The sequence below is a fragment of the Rhinoraja longicauda genome, chromosome 13, assembly GCF_053455715.1.
Source record: "Rhinoraja longicauda isolate Sanriku21f chromosome 13, sRhiLon1.1, whole genome shotgun sequence".
Lineage (NCBI taxonomy): Eukaryota > Metazoa > Chordata > Chondrichthyes > Rajiformes > Arhynchobatidae > Rhinoraja > Rhinoraja longicauda.
Genome location: NC_135965.1, coordinates 34563189 through 34579363, shown reverse-complemented (window position 1 = coordinate 34579363; position 16175 = coordinate 34563189). Strand labels below are relative to the sequence as shown.

The window sequence follows — 16175 nt, the reverse complement described above, 5'->3', positions numbered from 1 at the left end:
CAGCAACCACAACTTCACATTGATGGTGGAAAGCAGAGGACAGGATCATAAAAAATGCATTCTTCAAATTATTGATTTCAGCTACTCAAAACATGAACCTGGGATTCTTTTACTGAGGTTAGCTACTTTACCGCGGCTCCACATAAGCAACAAAAAAAAAGCTGACCTGATCCGTGGGCACTTCTGTTTAGTATGATTTGTGGCATTTTGTTGCAGGTAGTTTTAAAGCAGTTTGAAAGGGAGTAGCATTATGACCTGGGCTCCTGCAGTGATTGCTGGAGGAAGATAGTTTGCAATTAGTGCTGACCAAATATGCTTATAAGGCAGTGGTAGGCTTCAGTCGGAGTAGAGCATCAGCAATTCTGAGCACTGCAAGAGAGGAAGGATGCAAAGGTCTTGGAGAGGATTCAGAGAGATCAATAGAATGGTAGCAGTGATCATAGCTGATATTATTCTCCTTTGAATAATGGTACAGCAGTCTGCGCTGCTGCCTCACAACTCCAGGGACCTGGGTTCGATCCTGACCTCTGGTACAGTGTTTGGACTTTGTGCATCCACTGTGTGATTGCCTAGATGTTCACTGGAAACCATGACGAAAATATACACCTACGTCTCAACGATGTGCTGGTAGTTTAACTGGCTACTGGAAATTACCTCTCGCGTAGGTGTAATGCAAAAATCAAAATTGAAATCAAATGGGAATAGATAGCGAGAGAATGGGGCTGCTTTGCTGGGACCCAATGAACTAAATGGCTGCCTCCCAAGACATAGTAAGCACATTATGCTGAGTATTTAATAAATGCCAGCAAAATTATTATTTGTTATAGAGATGGGAGATGTAATGGCAGGATGGTTGGAACCAGAGATCAAACATTTAAGATGATTGGTAAATGTGCTGGGGGAAAGATGAGAGGAATTACATTTATGCTCTTAAGTGGTGGTCTGGGACACAAAGTTTGCATGGATGGAAGAGAAAATGCAAGGATAACTTTCAAAAGGGAATTGGATAGCTACTTAGATCTATGTTATCTAGTTTACAACTGCCCCTGCCATTAATTTCCCTCTCGTGGCGATAGAGCACATTAGATAGATTCACTGGAGGCAAATAAAGCAAATGGGCCCATTTGTGCTTTAGGATTATAGGCTTTTAAATGCCAAACTCAGATCTTAGTTCACATCGTCAGCAGTTCAGGTCAGGTAACACTAAGCCATTGCAAGTCAGATAACATAGATGCCATTGCAATTGTTCCCGACTTGAAGGAGTTAAAAAAATAATAATCGGCTACCCGATGTTGGGGGAGTCCAGAACCAGGGGTCATAGTTTAAGAATAAGGGGTAGGCCATTTAGGACTGAGATGAGGAAAAACTTTTTCATCCAGAGAGTTGTGAATCTGGAATTCTCTGCCTCAGAAGGCAGTAGAGGCCAATTCACTGGAGGTATTCAAGAGAGAGTTGGATATAGCTCTTAGGGCTAACAGAATCAAGGGATATGAGGAGAATGCAGGAATGGGATACTGATTCTGGATGATCAGCCTTGATCATATTGAATGGGCCGAATGGCCTACTCCTGCACCTATTTTCTATGTTTCTTAAAGACTGATTCATCCCACAATCTGCAGAGTTTCCCTAACTTTCCAGACTTTGCAAGATTCCCTACTTGTTGCGACAATTGGTTTAGGTGATAAATCCGTACTTTTCAAATGGGGTTCCAGGGTTTCCACAAGTTCTGAGGTTACTTTTAGAAATTTCTGGCAGAATGGAGCACATCTTCAGACCCATGTCGACATACATCGTGAATAGTTTGGCTCAAGGAATACCAGGAGGCAATGAGATAGCTGCAGAGTTTGGTGGAAGAATTATCTACACCTGTTAAAGCTAGTGTTTGGTTACCTTCTGAAAAATTGTAAAAACTACATAGAAACTCACTGCCATTTGTGGGTTTAGCATCCCCACTTTGCTTTTCACCGTAAGACAGATCAAGTTTTTTTTCTCTTTCTCTTTCTTTATTTGTTCAACAGATACGGACATTTATATTCCATCCCTAATTACCCCTGACCTGAGGAGATAATTAAGAGTCCATCAGAGTGATAAATCTAGAGTCAAACGTAAGCCGATTGTGGTTAGGATGGCAGATTTCTTCCCTGAAGGATATTACGGAAACAGATGGGTTGTTTCAATGATAGTCTGGTGGTTTCATGGTTAGCGTCGCAGAGACTAAGTTTAAAAAATACCAGATTTATTGCATTACTTGGATTTAAATTCCCCCAGTTGCTATGGTGCAATTTAAACTCATGTCTTTTGATCAATGGCCCAACACTGATCAGCAGCCCATAACTAAAGCACTCTGCAGCCCTGCCCTTACTCCGTCCCATTACTTTCCAGTTATTGGAGCCACAGTTGGTACTCAAGCTGCCTTAGCAATAATAAGGTTAAATTCAGTTATGACTTTAGAGATACAGCGCGGAAACAGGTCCATCGGCCAACCAAGTCTGTGCCGGCCAGCAATCACCCCATACACTAGCATTATCCTACAGACTAGGGGAAATATTGAATTTTACCAAAGCCAATTAACCTACAAACCTGTACGTCTTTGGAGTGCGAGTGGAAACCGGTGCACCTGGAGAAAACACACGCAGTCACAGGGAGAACGTACAAACATCTGGCACTGTGAGGCAGCAACTCTACCACTGCACTACTGTGCCAGCTGCTACCATTGCGACTCTGTGCCACCGGTTAAATAAACAATTTGGGGATGAAACGCCTCCATTGGTAATAATGACCTGTCGATGTCCATATTGCCATTAAGGCAAATCAGATTCATTAAATCCTTTAAAGACAGATGGATAGTGGCACAGCTAGTAGTGACACTGCCTCACAATTTCAGAGACCGGGGCTCAATCCTGACCTCGGGTGCTGTCTGTGTGGAGTTTTCGTGTCCTCCCTCTGAGCACATGGATTTCCTGTGGATGCTCCAGTTTCCTCCCATATCTCAAGGGCATGACTGTTGATGGGTTAATTAGCCATTGTAAATTCTCCGAGTGTGTAGGTAAGTGATAGGACGTTCATAAGAATGTGCGCAAAATCCATGAATCTTTGAATCGGCATGGATCTTCTATTCATCTTGGCCCACTGCGATTCCACACTGGAGTATTGCACACTGCTGCAGCTGGTAGAGCTACTGCCTCAAAGCGCCAGAGACACAGTTTCAATACTGACCTCGGGTGTTGTCTATGTGGAGTTTGCATGTTCTCCCTGTGACCATGAGGGTTTCTTCGGTTTCCTCCCACATCCCAAAGACTGGCGAGTTTGTAGGTTAGTTAGCCTCTGTAAAATTGTCCCTAGTGCGTAGGGAATGGGTGAGAAAGAGCAATAACATAGAACTAGTGTGCTCTGGTTGGCATGGACTCAGAGGGCCAAAGGGCCAGTTTCGAAGCTGTATCTTTCAATCAACCACAGTTAAGTAGGTGACCTTTTAAAAATGACTTGGCAATTAATTCAGTTTCATCAAAACAGATGCATGTGGAATAATTAGGATAAAACCTGGTATTAAATGGGGACAGTTTTTTAAAATGGCCACTTAATGGGCTGTACCTGACCCGCTCAATCCTGCAAAAACCCTTCTGGCAAACAACCAGGGACTCAAGCCAAAACTGGGAGAGTTGTCCCACCGATTAGCCAAGCACAGCCTGACGTTGTCACACTCGTGAAATCATACCCTTCAATCAATGCATAACCACACCATCATCATTCCTGAGTACGTTCTTTCCCTTGCATCGGTGGTGAATATGGGTAAATCCCTACAAGGAAGCAGCTCCGAGAGTCCTCTCTGCTGACTTCACATTCTCCAAAGTTTTCATGCATCTAAATACAGATGAGGCAGCCGTCCACAAGTTATACGAGTAGAATTAGGCCATTCGGCCTATCGTCCACTCCGCCATTCAATCATGGCTGATCTCTGCCTCCTAATCCCATTTTCCTGTCTTGTCTCCAAAACCCTTGACACCCGTTCTATTCAAGAATTTGTCTATCTCTGCCTTTAACATTACCCACTGACTTGGCCTCCACAGCCCTCTGTGGCAATGAGTTCCCCAGATTAACTAACTCTCTGACTAAAGAAGTTCCTCCTCACCTCCTTTCTAAACGAGCGCCCTTTAATTCTGAGGCTGTGACAATAGACAATAGACAATAGGTGCAGGAGTAGGCCATTCAGCCCTTCGAGCCAGCACCGCCATTCAATGCGATCATGGCTGATCACTCTCAATCAGTACCCCGTTCCTGCCTTCTCCCCATACCCCCTCACTCCGCTATCCTTAAGAACTCTATCCAGCTCTCTCTTGAAAGCATCCAACGAACTGGCCTCCACTGCCTTCTGAGGCAGAGAATTCCACACCTTCACCACTCTCTGACTGAAAAAGTTCTTCCTCATCTCCGTTCTAAATGGCCTACCCCTTATTCTTAAACTGTGGCCCCTTGTTCTGGACTCCCCCAACATTGGGAACATGTTTCCTGCCTCTAATGTGTCCAATCCCCTCTGGTCCTAGAATCCAGATGAAGCTTCTTGACCTGTAAAGTTCACTGTCCATTTCCTTCCATAAACGATATGTGAAAACTCTGGAGAAAGGCTTCAAACTGTCTAAACCCATCATTGCATTGTGTGGCTCTGACATAATGGTAAATAGAATAAATTAGAAACAGAGGGTGGCAGATTGACTCAGCTGCTACCGTGCCACACCAGAGATCTGCGTTTGATCCTGATCTCAGGTGCGGTCTGTGTGGAGTTTGTACATTCTCCTTGCGACCACATGGGTTTCCTCTGGGCACTCTGGTTTCCTCCCACATCCCCAAAGATAAAGTCCTGTGCGAAATTGTAGATAAAGTACCCTCTGTAAAATGCCTCCATCATTCCAACTTCTGGCATGACATCAGCCGTCTTGATTTCTCCACTCCCCTTTCCATTCCAATCTCATCTCTCTGAACGCACAATTCTCCGCTCAGTCAGTAAAAATCCAAATATTGTTATCAAACCTTTCGACAAGGGAGGTGCTAGGCTGACCTCTACCATGCTGAGGCCAGGTGCCAGCTCTTGGACACCTTCACATGTCTGCTCCTTGACTATGACCCCCCACATATGAACACCCGGGCATCATCTAGGACTACAGGTCATAGCCTCAGTATTAAAGAACGTTCTTTTAGGAAGATGAGGAGTAATTTACGTATTTAGTCAGAGGGTGGTGAATCTGTGGAATTCTTTGCATAGAAGGTTGTAGAGGCCAAGTCAGCGGATATCTTTAAGGCAGAGATAGATAGATTCTTGCCCAGTGCAGGTGTCAGGTTAGGGGCAGAAGGCAGGAGAATGGGGTTAGGAGGGAGAGATCAGACATGATTGAATGGCATAGTAGACTTGATGGCCGAATGGCCTACTTCTACTCCTATTACATTTGACCTTATGACCTTCAGTAACCCAGGGACTGTTTATGAATGGAAGATAGACACAAAAAGCTGGAGAAACTCAGCGGGTCAGGCAGCATTTCTGGAGAAAAATAGGTGAAGTTTCGGGTTGAGATCCTTGTTCAGACTATTAAATGTATTAGTGTTAAATAACCAAGATGTGGGAATTGTTGATACTCCTGTAGAGAACTAATCAGTCTCCAAGAAATTTAAATCCACGTGATATTTAAATGTACTTGAATGTTATGTTCCTAGTTGAACTTAGATATCATAGTACTATGATCTTAATGTCAACGATAGCTATTTGGAGATAGGATGCACAAATGTTTACTTAGAATTGCAGTTGAATTGTGCATGTTTCCTGTCTGTTAGGTGATTACATTCAAGAGTTGACAATTCCTTGCACGCATTTTTCATAATGCAACATTGCATGTCTCCAATTGCATGATGCATCCACAGATGATGGAGACTGGTCATACAATGGCTGTCAGTTGTAGTCCAAATTTGGCATCTTCACGGCAATGCTGGAATGCAGGCATGCAGCTACACAAACATTTTAACCAGGGATATTATCTCTTACAGAAGACAGCAGTTCTCTCAAGTGCACTTTAAAGGGATGAACTTCTGCATTTTTGGAGAGTTTCCAACAACAGAAATTGAATCCTAGAGCATGGAACAGTACAGCACAGCAGCAGGCACTTTGGCCCACAATGTCTACATCAACCATAATGCCAAATTAAAATAATCCCATCTGCCTGTTTAAAGTCTATATCCCTCCATCTCCTACCTATTCAATGTTCACGTCTAAATGTCACTTAAATGCTTTTCATATCTACTACCCTACATCTCTTCTGGCAGCACATTCAAAGCATCAACAACTATGTGTAGAAAAAAATAGCCTCGCAAATCTCCTTTCAACTCCCCCCCCTCCGCCCCTTTTTAAAGCTATGCTCACTAATAGGTGACATTTCCACAGGGGAAAAAAGACTGGCTATTGGGAATAAGACTGTGCTATTCTAGACATGAGCAAATCCTATCCTTAAAAAGCTTCTTCAATAATTTCCCTACCACTATTTAATTCAGAAATGATTGTTAATGTTACTTACTCAGGGAAAATTGATGCTAAGGAGGAAAAACAAAATACTTTTTCCCCCCTTAGTATTATGCACTCCAATACCAATTTTGCCTGAATAAATCACATTGATAGTCGCTTCTGAATAAAATAGTGTCAGAGTCATAGAGTCATAGAGTCCTACAACACAGAAAGAGGCCCTTCGGCCCATCGTGTCCGTGCCGCCCGTTACCAAACACAGTCTAATTTTAATCCCATTTTCCCGCATTTGGACCGTAGCCCTGAATGTTGTAGCATTTCAAGTGCCCATCCAAATGCCTCTTAAACGTTGTGAGTGTTCCCGCCTCCACCACCACCCCAGGCAGTGAGTTCCAGACTCCAACCACCCTCTGGGTGAAAAAGTTATTTCTCACATCCCCCCGAAACCTCCCTCCCCTTACCCTGTATCTATGTCCCCTCGTTGTTGAACCTTCCACCAGTGGAAGAAGTTCCCCACCATCTACCTTATCTATGCCCCTCATGATCTTGTACACCTCGATCATGTCCCCTCTCAGCCTTCTCTGCTCCAGGGAAAACAACCCCAGTCTGCTCAGTCTCTCCTCATAGCCGAGGCCCTTCATCCCTGGCAGCATCCTGGTGAATCACCTCTGCACCCTCTCCAAAGCTATCACATCCTTTCTATAATGTGGTGACCAGAACTGTACACAATACTCCAGCTGTGGCCTCACCAGTGTCCTGTACAATTCCATCATTACCCCCCTACTTTTATATTCGATGCCGATGTCCTTAGTGTATTGTGTCCTGCACTTCTGATACTGAGTGGAAGCCAAATGCACTGATGTCAAATAACTGACCCTGCACCCCTGACCATCCTCAGGGAGTGGGGCAGGTGTTTGACAATTTAAAAAAAACGCTGGCCTTCGAGATGGTCAGCGCGATTGGATTTCAGACATTGGTCTGCCATTGGTGTTTTGACCAGTAGTTGAATGAGACCAAAACATTCAACCTTCTGACTCAAAGGCAAGAGTGCTGCCATTGTCAAGCCAGCAACAATAACTTTACAGGGAATGCACTGTGTGTACAAAGCACAAATTGGAGCTAAGAGAGTTCATTTGTAGTACATACTGCTGCAGTTTTCTGCATCATTGACACTAATGAACCAGATTTATGTCCTTTGTCATCAACTTCTTGCAGTCCATAATACTTGAATCCATTTCAGTATTATGGCTGCAGTAAAAAGACAGATACTGATTACGTTAATCGTGACAGTGTTTGCATCCTGCCAGGCAGAATTATCACATCTGTCAACCGATTCTGTACTGCCGTATTTACAATTGAATAGAACCATCTCCTTCCTGGTCAGAGACGAGAGTTATTTTTCGAAACACTGTGCACTCCAAGAGGCTAGATGACGTTCAAAATAAAGCTTGAGACACACTGCAAAGTCTCTTGAGTGTTGTTAAGATTGACTACAAACCATTACATGGTGTCAGAACTGGGATGAAAATGGATGGTGTAAAACTCCCAGGTCATTTGACATCAGACGAAAATGAGCACAGACCTTTGAATTGTTTCACAGGAGTGAAACAAAGCAGGAAATGAAGACTTGATTTTTTTTGCATCCTGGAAGAAAATTACTCTTGCAAATATGTTGAATAAAAGCTTTCAAGGGAAGAGGACTGGCATTGACCAATGTGGCTATGATCAGTAGAAAAAAGCATATTCCTGTTCTGAACATATATAGTCTTATTATAAATAGAAATATGCTCAACAGCAGAGACAGGCAAATTGGACCCAGATTCCTAAAAGAAATTGCCTAAAACTACAGAAAGCAGAAATCAGAACCAAGAAAGCACAACTAAAACATCTAAACAATTCTGTATTTATCATAAATTAAATAAATAAATAAATAAAAATTTACATAATGAAATTCTGTCATGGGCCTCCTCCAGTGACCACTCCCAGTCTGGCCTTTCTGTCATGGGCCTCCTCCAGTACACTTTCCCCTGCAACAGCAGGAGATGCAACACCTGTCCCTTTACCTCCCCCCTCAACCCCATCCAAGGACCCAAACAGTCTTTCCAGGTGAGACAGAGGTTCACGTGCACCTCCTCCAACCTCATCTATTGCATCCGCTGCTCTAGATGTCAACTTCTTTACATCGGCGAAACCAAACGCAGGCTCGGCGATCGTTTCGCTCAACACCTTCGCTCAGTCCGCCTTAACCAATCTGATCACCCAGTGGCTGAGCACTTCAACTCCCCCTCCCACTCCCAGTCTGACCTTTCTGTCATGGGGCTCCTCCAGTGCCATAGTGAGGCCCACCGGAAATTGGAGGAACAGCACCTCATATTTTGCTTATCTTCCCCTCCCCTTCCCAGTTCTCCCTCTATCTTCCTGTCTCCACCTATATCCTTCCTTTGTCCTGCCCCCCTGACATCAGTCTGAAGAAGGGTCTCGACCCGAAACGTCACTCATTCCTTTTCTCCTGAGATGCTGCCTGACCTGCTGAGTTACTACAGCATTTTGTAAATAAATACCTTCGATTTATACCAGCATCTGCAGTTATTTTCTTATAAATCAAATGGACGTTATTTCATGCAATTGCAAAAATGAGATTAATATACAGGACAGATCATGTCCTAAAAATTTAACTGAATTTTTTTTAAGGTGAGAAAGGTAATTGCCACATTTTGTCAATCCACTGGTTGACCACACCCAGCAGTGGATGAACGGACAGGGGATTGAGGAATAAATGCCATGTGCAGGCAGTGGGATTTTTAAAATTTGGCACCATAATCATCACAGACATTGTAGGCTGAAGAATATAAGAAAATAACTGCAGATGCTGGTACAAATCGATTTATTCACAAAATGCTGGAGTAACTCAGCAGGTCAGGCAGCATCTTGGGAGAGAAGGAATGGGTGACGTTTCGGGTCAAGACCCGAAACGTCACCCATTCCTTCTCTTCCGAGATGCTGCCTGACCTGCTGAGTTACTCCAGCATTTTGTAGGCTGAAGAGCCTATTTCCGTGCTATACACGTCTATGTTAATCTAATCAACAGATCATCACTTTTGGTAAGACGTGCAAAAGGCAAAAAATATCCAGCATTCCAACTACAAGCCATATTCAGCATAAAACGTGACTGAATTTGCTGATGTATAACCTTAGAGCAAACCATCGCAAACCATCATCATTATTATGTTGGAAGGCAATTCAAAACAAAGTTTGCAGGCTCATTTGAGATGAGAGATGATGTTGAGTGGATAATCAGAGCAAAATGAGTGACATAAATGTTTACTAGTAGCTTACTGCCACAGCTCGAATGTAATGGCCTGCCACTGGCAATTTACAAGAGATGAAGCAAAAATATCAGCGGCTCATGTAAAGTTGGTTATGTGCTTTGGCCAAACCGCAAACTAATGGAAAGTATAAATGTATGCATTGAAACAGAAAGCATAACCATATTCTTTGAATGTAAATATCCTAACATTTCCCACAAAAATCAAAAAATTAAAATCAAAATAATTGGAGTTGCTGGAAATCTAAACTAAAAAAAAAAAAAAAGTGGAATGTTTCAGATCGAAGACCCTTTCTTCTGAAACATTACTCCATTTCTCTTGAATGAATGAATACTTTATTGTCACATGTGACAAGTCACAGTAAAATTCTTTGTTTTGCAAAGCCAAGGTATGCAAAGAGTCACCACATACGTGATAGGAGCAGAAATAGGTCACTTGGCCCATCAAGTCTACTCTCTAATCTATCTCTCCCTCCTAATCCCACTCTCCTTCCTTCTCCCTATAATCCCTTACACATAAAGGGCCCCGACAAAGTTATAAAGTATCCCACGCCAGGTCTCCCCCCCCCCCCCCCCACGATGGTTCCCCCACGCAAGGTCCGTCTTTGTTCTTCCCCCACCACCCCTCCTCCTCACAGCGGTCTCCCCACACCGGGTCCACCTTCTCTTCCCTGACCTGCTATTTGTAGTATTTTCAGGTTTTTTTATATTTAGTTCAAGCATCTGCAGTTTTTTTTCATTTTAATTTACCTGCTGAATTCACTGCCACTTTCCTTTCATGCATGCTTGACCTGAAGATGCTCTATGATATTCTGTACTAAAAAGGATAATGAGGCTGTGCCTGCAATGGATACAGAACCGCGCTGATGCATTTAAGGACATGGAAACATTGCAGAAAAAAGAGTCAGCTCGCATCAGCTCTTGAAGTTATAAAAATAAATAATACTCAAAATGAGCAAGATTCGTTACTCTCAGTTGCCCAATGGTTAAAGAAATTCCTCCTCATCTTTCTAAAGGCCTTTCCTAAGTCAATATTGACTAAGTGAACTGACCCACCCTCATCAACCTTCTTGGTTACTTCTTCAAAAAAGTCAATCAAATTCATGAGACATGATCTCCCTCACACAAAATCATACTACCAAAACCCTATCTTTCCAAATTAATGTATATCTTATTCAGTATGTGAAAGTTGTGGGCGAAATCAGGATACTTGAATAAAATCCAAAATGTCCACTCCTGTTTTTGTGGGTTTAAAAAAAATATATGGTTGTTTACTTTTAAGAAGTTGGAAAAACCAGTGGCTTCTCCAGGTCTTGCTATTTAGGCACCGCTGGCTGGCTGTTAGAGAGGCTGTCCCACAAAATGGACCATACGTTCAATTATTGGGCATTGTGTTAGAATATCGTGCCAATCATTGGACCAAAGTTAATGTAAATCTATCGCAACATTTATCTACCTGATAAAACCTAAACATCGTGCACAGAGCTTACAGGAAATCGCAGTTTCAAACAAATAACATTCACTGGGAAGAATGGGAGATGTAATATTGCAGACAAGCCCAAAAAGTCATCCAGTGACCAGACAGATATAAACTTATCTTGTGCTTCAAGATACGTACTGCCATTTTGGTGTAAAATTGGAGGCATTCTGCACAGAGGAACATAACCTTTCCCAGTTTGTGAACTATTTTGTTCATCCCATTTCGTCTAACCTATCATCAAATGACCACCTTGGGTGAAATTTGACAGCCGGTCTCAGCTCCATATATTATGTATGAAACTCCAATTGCAAGTACCGTTCTAGCTGCATGCTATGCTGAATTGAGCTCTATGTTAACAATTGATATTACGAGATAACTCTTTGTGTTTCACATTCCTTGGACCGCACATTACTCTATAACGCCTTAGAAAAAGAAAACCATGCTTAAATGCTCCTCTTCGGAGGCACAATGAATGCCACATTACAAGTTCATGTTACATTTCTCCTTAAGTATAAAGGAGTGGACAGACATCAGGCAAGTGCCAATCTCTAGGATTTCAGATAACAAACATTAACACGGTTTGCAGGTATTTCCTCACAGCTACTTCCAATCGTTCATTGTAACTTTGGTGGACAGACATTAAATAGGTTTTCTATTGATCCACCGTTGCAATTCGGTGAGCCATAAACAAGTGAATGGGATTCTGCCACTTATTCCTGACAACAAAAAATTGAGTGCCCACTGGCCCGCTGTATTGCATCTCTATACTGGTTGCAATATCGGGATGTTATTTACTTAACATTAACACAGTGGAGACCACATACAGAATGTGTAGGTCAACAGATCCTGACAAAGGAGAAAGCCGTGTTGAGGAATTTTTGTTTCCTTTTCAAAGGCATTTTTTCACTTTAAACTGTTTGATTGGTACATTTATTTCACATGTCAACCTTGCCAACTGCGGAGGAGTCTTCTTCCTTCAGGCTATGTTGATCTTTAGACATTTCCTCCTTCAGAAGTCCCAGTGCTTGGCTGCTCGAGTTAGATGGATGGCTAACTGTATTATATCCACTTATTCAGTACACATTTCTGTTGACTTGGGCAACCTTGCAACATGGACCCGCTGCAGTTCGCATACCGTCCGAACAGGTCCACGGATGATGCGGTCTCCCAGGTTCTGCACACCGCTCTCTCTCATCTGGACAGCCAGGGGGGCTATGTGAGGATGCTGTTCATTGACTTTAGTTCAGCATTCAACACAATAGTCCCCAGCAGACTGGTTGAGAAGCTGCTGGAACTGGGGAACTGGGGCTTAGCACCCCTCTGTGTGCCTGGGTCCTGGACTTTCTCACCGCCAGGCCCCAAGTGGTCAGGATGGGGGAACACACATCTAGCTCCCTCACCCTGAACATAGGATCCCCCCCAGGGCTGCGTCCTTAGCCCCCTACTGTACTCCCTGTACGCACATGACTGTGGGGCCAGGTTCAGCTCAAACTCCATCATCAAGTTTGCTGATGACACTGTGGTGGTGGGCCGGATCTCCAACAACGATGAGAAGGCCTACCGGGAGGAGGTGGCTGATCTGGCACTCTGGTGTCAGGACAATAGCCTCCTCTTGAATGTCACTAAAACGAAGGAGCTGATTGTGGACTTCATAAGGGCTAAACATCCAAGGACGCACACGCCACTGGAGATAAATGGGTCTACTGTGGATAGGGTGAGCAGTTTTAAATACTTGGGAGTCCGCATCACAGAGGATCTGACGTGGGCAACGCACATTGCCGCACTGGTGGGTAAGGCAAAGCAGCGCCTTTACCACCTTAGACAACTGAGGAAATTCAGAGTGTCTCTGAGGATCCTTCATTGCTTCTACTCTGGGGCTGTAGAGAGCATCCTGTCCGGCAACATTACAGTCTGGTTTGGGAACAGCTCTGCCCAGGACAGGATGGCCCTGCAGAAAGTAGTGCGTTCGGCAGAACGCACCATGGGAACTACACTCGTCCCCCTGCAGGACCTATACATCAGGAGGTGCAGATCCAGAGCAAGCAAGATCATGAGGGACCCCTGCCACCCCAGTAACGGACTGTTCCAGATGCTACGATCAGGCAAACGCCTCCGCTGTCACGCTGTGAAAACGGAGAGGATGAGACGGAGTTTCTTACCACAGGCCATCATGACTGTCAACTTTTATAACCCCAGAGACTAAATTTTTGTCTACACTAATAGTAACTTATTAACTTTATTTATATGCTGTAACTGTAATTCTTGTTTGTGCACAATCCGCAGGCATTGCCACTTTCATTTCACTGCACATCGTGTATGTGTATGTGACAAATAAATTTGACTTGACTTGACTTGACACCATGTATTCTTCTTTGCAGCAACTGCTTGGATTCCTATTACATTGAGATATGAAAATTGAGCCTTTCCATGGCCCACATTCTCATTGGAAGATATTAACTGTTTAACTTGGCATCATGTTGGGCATGGACATTGTGGCGCCATAGGGCCTCCACCTGTGCTGTACTGTTGCCACCTTCGAGTTTTTCCATGAAGACATTAGAACCAGGGCAAAGAAACTGAGAGAGACTAATTACATTTGCCCTTGCTCATGTACAGATGCTGCAGAACTTCAGTTGAGGGCAGGTATCTGTCTACATCCAGAACTCAAATAGTGGTGTCCACAATACACGCTTTCAAAATTGGTGTCATGATAAAAGCATCTTGCCCGCAGAATGGCGCTGCCCTAGCAGCTGCGGCTACACCTGCGGTCCATTTGTCTTGTGTTTTTGTTGGTTTTGTTTGTCTTAATTGTAGTTGTGATGTGGTGTTTTTGTGTTTGTGTACTATGTGTGTATGTGGGGGGGAGGGGGAAACTGTAACATTGTAAATATGTGTCCCTTCCGAACGGAGACCCGACCTTTGTTTTCTGGGCCGTGTCTCCGTTCCTGCTGCGGCCTACCATCGGCCCAACTCCTGGAGCTGGCGGCCTCCAGGGCTCTGGTTCGCAGAGCCCGCGGATCGGACTGACCACCACCGGAGCCGGCCGTCTTCGGAGGCTGCGGGAGCGGCTGCGACTCGCCTTAGGCTCGGGCCGCGTGGATGCCGACATCGGGAGCTCCGGCAGCGGCAGCGGGTTCGCCCGCCCCGGATCGCGGGGCTTGGGTCGCGGACATTTCACCGTCCGGCGCGGCCTAAGATATGCCGCGGGATATTTCTCTGCTGGGCGGGGGCTTCAATGTCGGGAGCCACGACCGCCCCGACGTGCAGCAACAGCGGCAGCAGCGTGTTCGCCCGCCCCGGATCGGACTTATCATCGGCGGAGCCGGCCGTCTTCGGAGGCTGCGGGAGCGGCTGCGACGCAACGCGCCTTGGGCTTGGCCCGCTGTGGACCGTCCGGTGCGGCCTGCAACCACAACAACCTGACTGCGGGCAAGGACAGCAGGAGAAGGGAAAGACATTGTGGCCTTCCATCACAGTGAGGAGAGAGAGGACTGGAGGAGACTCACTGTGATGGATGTTTCTTTGATGGATGTTTCTTTTTTTGTGTGTTTTTGGGGTTGGGTAATTTTAATGCCTATTTAATGCTTTTATTGTTGGACTGTGTTTTGGGGGTTTTGGGGTTGTGTAATTTGAATGCATATTTAATGCTTTTATTGTTGGACTGTGGGTGACCGAATTTCGTCCAATATTGGATGACAAATAAAGCTATCTATCTATCTATCTATCTACAGAAATGCACTGAATGGCATGAACTTGTTACACTTGAACAACAGATAAAACGCTTAATAACTCAAACAGATTAACTGGCTCATATCTCATCACTGTCGGGGATAGACCTTATGCACATATTGTCTGCTGCAGTCTCCAACATTTTAACAATGATTCTACTTTAAAAAGGCTGCAGAGTACTGAGATTTCCTACTGTATTGATAGGCACTATAAACCGGAGTTTCCTTCCCAAATATCTGAAGTAACGTATATTCACATGCACTCTATAAGCTGCCATACCATTTTCACAACAAATAACTTCTCCACATTTACCGCTGAATTTCAATCCAAGATATTGGAAAGGTATGCCTATTTTCACTCCATAACAGGTGCTGTTCCAGGGAATGGACAGAGTGAAATTCATAAATCATAGGAGCAGAAATAGGCCATTTGGCCCATCTAGTCTACTCCACCATTCAATCACGGCTGATCTATCGTTCCCACTCAACCCCATTCTAAAAGTAACTTAATTTCTCTAACTTAAATACAGCAGCAGGGACAGATAGATTTTCAGATGATATCTGCTAGTCTTTTCCTGTTATCTTACTTAGGTCCCACTCTAGTGCATTAAGTACTCAGTCCTAGTTGGTATAACATGGTACAAGCTTGTAGTACTGGTGGGTGAAGACTCTGCCAATATTGCAAAGACTGAATTTTAATAATAACATGTTGCAGTTTAATCTCCTCTTACAGCCTCCTGGTTGAAATATTGTACTGTTTTAATGCTTAAATCAACATTTATTTACAATGGCAACATTTGGATATTGCAAAGGGACTAAATTAAGTTCATGAAGGATGCGTCTTCAGATGACGTGTTGTGCCATATACAGTATGATCTGTCTGCGAAGAGGGCCATCCATGGATTGTGCTATACATCCACTGTATAGCACACCATCGTTTATCTGAAAACTGATTACTGAAAACAATTGGGTACTCACTGAATTGATCTTGGCTCCTCTTTGCAAAAGAAACTTGCCCTCCCACAGACTTTTTTTACCTGTCCACCCGGTTTTCTTCTCCATTTGTTCATCTTTTGCATCCTTTGCCTCGTCTCCCACCCATCAGGTTCCATCTAACCCCTGGTAGCCACTCTGCCACCTCTT

At 44.0% G+C, this 16175-nt stretch overlaps 1 protein-coding gene across 5 annotated transcripts in view; it reads left to right on the top strand.

Moving 5' to 3' along the window:
- The window catches only part of LOC144599632 (ephrin type-A receptor 3-like), a 319324-nt gene that overhangs the window by 257327 nt on the left and 45822 nt on the right, over positions 1–16175 (top strand). The window lies entirely within an intron of this gene.